Here is a 7,128-nt window from a genome sequence, read left to right as displayed (position 1 = left end):
TATTCTACCCAGTTACGATCACAGTTAAATTTAGAAAAAAAGCTCATTTGTTGACTGAGATTCTAATTAAATTAAAAATTAAAATTATAAACAAACTTTGTTTCTTGCAAGTTTTGTTTTTTTTTTTTTTTTGTGTCTATGTTAAATTAATTTTGAACTCTTGCCATTTATATAATAAAATGAATCTTTGACAGAGTGGCCTGCCAAAGTCAGAAAAGTATATACTATAGATCATCTAATTCTAAAGGCATCTCTAACCACTCCAGGAAGATCACTGTAGCACTTTATATTTCACCACACCAACTCAGTGCTGTTTTTTATACATGTGGAATAAGTCATCTGTAAGTATTTAAAGGCTAGTGTGAAAAAAGTTAGCAATACACATACATGCCAGTGTGATATCCATCTCCTGCCAGTATCACCTTACTACCACAAATCTACCATTATTATACTTTTCTCACTTCTATCACTACTGGAGCCAATCAGGTAATCATTTTTATTATCTGTTTCCCATTAATGTCATTTGATATGGATACAGTATGTACATAGGTGGTCTTAAATGTGTGTTATTGGACAGTTTGCATAAAAATCTTCAGTTTAGCTGCACAGAAAACATGTCCTGCCACTATAATAATTTTAACACTGAAACTAACAGAAGTGAATACTGTGGATAGTGGAATGTTGTGCCAGAACTGCTACTGTACACATTTGTTAAGCTTTCATCTTATTTTTGACCATTTTAAGGTTACTGGAGGATATGCACCAATGTCTTCTGTATGGTAGTGCAGAAGCAAATGTAATCAGTTTGCCTTGTGGCCTGGCGAATGACTAAAATGTTCTTGTATCAGTCCGGTGAGTCAACAACAGACAAACAAACAATAAATAAATAAATAAAGTTCATTATAGTTCATTTGTTAGTGATATTAAGAGGTTTCTTAATCAGTACTATTAAAGAAATGCTCACTTTGTTCAATGAGGTAAGGGGTAATTCTGCAGTATCTATTAAGAATGGTTTAGATCAGTAAAATGAACATAGTTAGTTATACGTCGCAACTATAATATTGAGAATTTAGGATTTAAGATTGTTTCTAGGGTAAAGGCCAACATGTTTAATGCAGTCCACAGTTTTCAGGAAGATAAGCGCTTCATATTTTTTGTATTTCAGTTGTGACCTATCTGTCCTGTGTGAATAGGGAATAAATTACACGCAAATGGATTTAGCTGTATTACATATAATATTTGAGTCATTAAGTGAAATTTACAATTATAAGTAGGGTATTTTTAAATGATATTTTACTTAAGGTACTGCAGTGGCAGAACAAATAAGAATGTGCTTCTCAAAATATTCGAATTTAATATGATGTGGCCAAGCTGATTTAATTTATAAAAGAAGCAGTACAAAAACTGATGTGTAGGGAGCCCTGCATGCAACAGAGAGAGATGGATATATCATTCCATGTAACATTCTGATTATGATAATCAAGGTTACTGGCAAACAGTTAAGCTGATTAAAGTGGTGTATGCCAAACTGCAACAGTCTGTGTAAGAAAGTAGTAATCAGCTACATTAAATGTTTAGATAAAAAGATAAATGAAACAGTAATAACTCTATTAATAGTAGGTCTTCTTCTGATGTAGGTTGTAACATTCAGTGCTATTGTACTGAAACAATGGTGTGACAAAAAATTGTTGTTATGAGTTAAGAAAGTTGTGGGTGACAGTGTACGAAACCTCTTGGCAGTGAAATGTCATCACTAGATCTTGAAAAAGAATAGGAGAAGATATACTGGATGGTAGTTTGTCAGATATACAAATGTGCTTTGGTGTGTAAGAGAAAGCAGAATAGTTTGTTTCATAACTTATATGCATAGTCACCCAGATTGGTGAATTACAGGGGATAGGGTTCTTAGATCAGCTCCACTGTCCAAAAAGGTCTGCTGACCACAAAAGGAATGGTGTCACAAGTGAAAACAGATACCCAACAGATTAAAGTAAAGTACACATAAATCTGACTCAATAACCAATTCACAAAACCAACCAACTCCAAAACTCCAAAATAGTAACCTTGAATACTGGAACACAACACGAACAGCAAAAAATGTTTGACAAGTTTTTTAATTCTGGTACCTCGGCCTTCGCCTTCTCCTGGAATACATTTTTAAAATCAAACAAAACCCCTTTTATAACACATCCAATTAAGTGATTAAATCACCCTATTAAACAATTGATCAACTGGTATCAACCATAAATTTTCATTCTGAAGTTTCAAACTTCATTACTATAATGATTTCTGACTTCACTAATATAATTTCATGCTCCATTACATACAAGTGTAGTAAATCATGAATTTACAAACTTTTACTAACATTTATATAATACCTGAATCAAATAATCCATTATATATAAATACTTTCCATACATTATATGCACTCCATCTCATGTGAATTCTTTAAAATAATATAATGCTCACAATTGTGTGCCTGTTATAAACAAACATTATAAAAAACACTGAACTAATGTGCATGAATTCCACTCTGAGAAATATGTAATTTTAAATTTCCATGTTCATGCCATTTGGAAAAAAGGTTTTAAAATTGAGAATGAACCTGGATTCCATTTCCAATAACTTATCATGAAAAACCGCCTCATTACCAAAATTCTTAGGTTTCCCCAAAACACAAAAAATAAATCCCTCAGGAACCCCCTTGTGTTGCTCACAAAAGTGTTTGGCCACTGGACTTTCCATTCTTTTATGTTTTATATCTCCTAAATGTTCAAGAATTCTCAGTTTAATCCTTCTGTTAGTTTGACCTATATACCACCTCTGTTTTACACAGCCACACCCTATGATATACACTACCCCCGTGGAATTGCAATCATAATGTTCTAGAGCCCTATACACTACATTATTGATTCTTGTGCCATCGTGTTGTGTTCCAGTATTCAAGGTCAATAACCAATTCACCAAGCAATCTGGCCCAAGTAACATATAGGGAGTATGCACTACTGCCTTGGGTATGGACTTCCAAAATCCACTTCCAGACTAAGACTGCAGACTGGTCACATATAAAGCTAAACCTTTGCCCCAGCATTTTTCTCACCACTCTGTGAACCACAGTGTCTTCCAGTGTCACTCTATCCATAGTAACCGATTAAAAGGAAATTATTTTCTCTCTCTTTCTCTCTCTCTCTCTCTTTCCAAAACACATACACACACACACATACACACACAAATCCAACTAAAGCCTGTCAGAATTCTTCAATTTCCAACAGATTTTCTTTTGCTGCTACTCAAGATAGGGTTAGAGATCCAGACATTTGCCATTTACTTGCCACTCTTGATTTAGATAAATGTAAATTATAAAAAGAAAATTAATATTTTCACAAGTAGTAGTCTCAAATGATCTAGCTAACTGGAGACAAATGCCAATATACAGCACTCAGTACCCCCTTCACAAATAATAAATAACAATATTGCATATCTAAATATTAAAGACCAGTTACTAGCAATGAAGGGTGAATAAATTAAACATTATTTAAACAATAAAACCAGTCCTAATACAGATAAAATATTTTTTTATTTAATATCTGTTTACTGGGAAAGTTCAACTGGGAATAAAGTTTGTAATGTGGGAGGAAACCGGAGTACCCAGAGGAAACTCACTAATGCAGAGCGGACATGCAGACTCCACACACAAGGCACTCCAACCAAGAATCAAACCAGAAAACCTCTTGCTGTGAGATGACAATGCACCCGCTGCACCAGTCATCCTAAGGTAGGCTCCTTCGAGCCAGAATTGAACCAGCATCCTAAGGATGACTTGGGAAATTGCTACAGTCCTCTGCTCTACCAACTGAGCTATTGAAGGGATAATGCAGAGGCAAAAACAGTGGACAGAGAAAAGAAAATAGTCTGTTATATAAGCAAAAAAATTAAAGAAAACTTCTACTTTAGCTAGATACATACATCTAACTGGTCTTAACTTAAAGAGTACTGAACTCTTTTTGTTCAGAGTTCATAAAGTATACACAAGAAAGAATTTACTATTTTATTTATTCATCCTTTTGTTGAGCTGGGTTGTCCCACTTGGCTAGTAGCCTCTTTTCAGGGGAGACCCAAGGTGGTATTTATACTACTATGAGAAATTTGGCCAGAGTGTAAAGCAAACTTACAGGAAGTGATCAGCTCAATATCTTCAGCAAAACTAAGACCCTGCTACCACATTTCAGATTCATCTATCTATCTATCTATCTATCTATCTATCTATCTATCTATCTATCTATCTGTTTATCTATCCATCTATCTTTATGTAAGTGTGTACACACATATGCATGTTTCTGTATCTGTACAGTTTTGCTCATCACTGTTGCTCCACAAATCCCAGCATTATTAGCTTATATCATATCCTTTGCACACAAAAACAGGTATAATTACATTACTTCAAATTATGTAAATGTTTTTTTCTATACATAGGAAAAATACATTTGGATACTATGGGCTGCTTCCTCTCATGGTTCGGGAGAGCAGTTTATTTGAAGTCCAACTCAATGGCATTTTATGTTCCTTTTTTATTTTTCATCTCTCAACCTCTGTGTGACTTAATTATATGTAAGAAATTAAGTCCTTCCTGAAAAAAAATGTGGTGTGACATTTTATATTTTGAATGCATTTCTTGTCATTTCATGTTCTTTTTTCCATTTAAAAGAGAAAAGATCACACATTCCCAGACAAAGAAGACACACACTGTAGATTAAAAGACAATTCAAATATAGTTTACAAAGGTGTCAACTGACTGCAGTAAAAAAAGAAAGAAAAATACTGCATCTTAAGAACAACTGGGTCAAGCCTGACACCTCCCCAGCACCATTTTTTTAAAGAATGGCATGACTGAGTAACACAAAGAGAGACTAAGCTAGGTAATGGAACCTATTTTAACAGTTTAGCTGAAGGGCTGTCTATGGCACTATTAATTTTAGGAATATATATATACACTACAAATGTTGTGGTGATTTTGTTGTGAAAAAGCACTGAGAAGCTTATGAGGGAATAACTAAACCAAACTAAATAGATGAAAGATTGCTGTAAGGAATCGTATTTTTAAATTGGAGAATTTCTGATAAATTTTGAGATCACTCCAGCCTGGTCATTGGTTTAGAATTTTGGTCTTAGATTTAATAATGTTGATAAAGGATGTGAAGAATAATTACTTTGCAGCATACTAAAGCAGTGTTGCTTGACAGGTGAAGCAATGTCTTCATAAGGTTCCTAGCTATTCTATGTTGTTGTTCTGCAGTGACAGTTTTCTCTTTTGGGATGTAAAGCATCTGTTATCCATAGCTATTCTGGTGTCTAAAGTAATCCATGGAAGTGATGTAGTTCAAAGACTTTTATTTTCTGATGGACAACAGCATCTGAAAATAAGAGCCTTGTCTGTTGATAATATTTTAGTTAGAGGGCTCATAGGCTCATAGGTTCATAGGTTCATAGGTTAGTACTAGGCTAACTGCCCTTGCAAGCCATTTTAAGCCTAGCCAATTATCCCTTGTGAGATTCAAACCCTGCACCTTGTGTTTGTAAGGCAAACACCTTAACCATTAGGCCACCCTCCCAACCCTAAAATGTTTCCATTTCATAGGTTCATAGATTAGTACTAGGCTAACTGCCCTTGCGAGCCATTTTAAGCCTAGCCAATTATCCCCCTGTGAGATTCAAACCCTGTACCTTGTGTTTGTAAGGCAAACACCTTAACCATTAGGCCACCCTCCCAACATTTTGGGATTTAGATAATAATCAATGAATGTCTCTCAATAAAAATGTTTGTAATTGCAAAAAGTAATTCTGTCAGGATGTTATTAAGGTTTGGAGAAAGCTCAGATGGAATAAGTAAGCATTTAAACACACAGACCATCTAAAACTGTGCCAACTGTTTTAACTTATTAATGTAAAAAGACTCCCTAGTCTCCTACATGGTTTACTATCATATACCCAAAATGTACTCGGTCGACTGTTCACATGGTCGACAAAATTGTATGAAATTCACAATGTCAAACACTGGAATTGCTGAAATACATGTCGACTGCTACCTAGGGACGGGTTTTAACATGGGTCGAGATAGGGGCAGATGTGTATTTCGGCAATATCAGTGTCCGACATTGCCTATGGTCGACATTCCGATTTTTGAACGAAGTAGCGTCGACCAACTTCACTTTGAATAAATTATAGTAAACCCTTCTACATACCTCAGTGATTTTGACTATCCTACAGTCCTTTGTGAGGACCAAACTGGAACAATTGTATAATAAAATTGCAAAATTTGTAAATCACTGCTTTAACTGAAAGCATCTCTTAGTTATATCTATCTATCTATAAAACTAATGTATTGGCCTACACTCTTATCAAGACTCTTCTCCTTGGCATCCTCTTTAGCCCAAACTGATGTCCTCCCACCAGCCAGTTATTAAACTAACTGTGTTCGCAGCCATCACTCATTCCTTATTCATAACTGTGACTGCCTATAATCTCAAATATCAGAAATATCTTACCTCGTATACAAATTAAAATCTCAGTGAAAACATACCTGCCCAACAAAAGCTGAGCCCACTCCTTATTCTGATCTTATCCCATCTATATTTTAAAACTCCTAATGAAATATTATCTTTCAGTGCAACAGTAATGCTTGTGTGCCAACACCATTACTAGGTCTCCTCCTTCTGCAGTTACATCAAGTAAGTATCATAGTATCTGTACACTTTCTCTCCAGTTTACAGTTCTCAAGAGAATAACTGTTTGGATAAAATATAGATGTACCTCTCCTGCTGTCTGCGTATTAAAATTTTAGTATGAATTTACACATAAACTATAAAATAATGCTGAATATTCCATAGATGTGTCAATTTAACATACTATATGCTATGCCTATATGGTGATCACCCGTCAGATTATATGTTGCGAATTATCTATACAAAGTATGCAATGTGGAGCTTTTCTTCCTGGGACTCCACTAAAATGGACTTTCCTAGTAATCAAAGGCAAAAAATAAATAGTCAATGGTCATTTGTCTGCCTATAGTGTTATATATTCTTGTGACATCTGCAGTGACATAGGAGGTCCATAGGGATTTTTTCAGGG

The 7,128-nt window shown here is 34.8% G+C and overlaps 1 non-coding gene across 1 annotated transcript; it reads right to left on the bottom strand.

Moving 5' to 3' along the window:
* Window positions 1-3,781: 3,781 nt before the first annotated feature.
* Window positions 3,782-3,868, bottom strand: TRNAY-GUA. Its single transcript is given in 2 exon segments — window positions 3,782-3,817; window positions 3,832-3,868. It is a non-coding gene; the product is annotated as a tRNA-Tyr (tRNA).
* Window positions 3,869-7,128: the final 3,260 nt, after the last annotated feature.

Source organism: Protopterus annectens, chromosome 1.part2 (genome assembly GCF_019279795.1).
Source record: "Protopterus annectens isolate FY-2018-M chromosome 1.part2, PAN1.0, whole genome shotgun sequence".
NCBI lineage: Eukaryota > Metazoa > Chordata > Ceratodontiformes > Protopteridae > Protopterus > Protopterus annectens.
The sequence above is the reverse complement of the archived record's forward strand: the minus strand, read 5'-3'. Positions and strand labels throughout refer to the sequence as shown.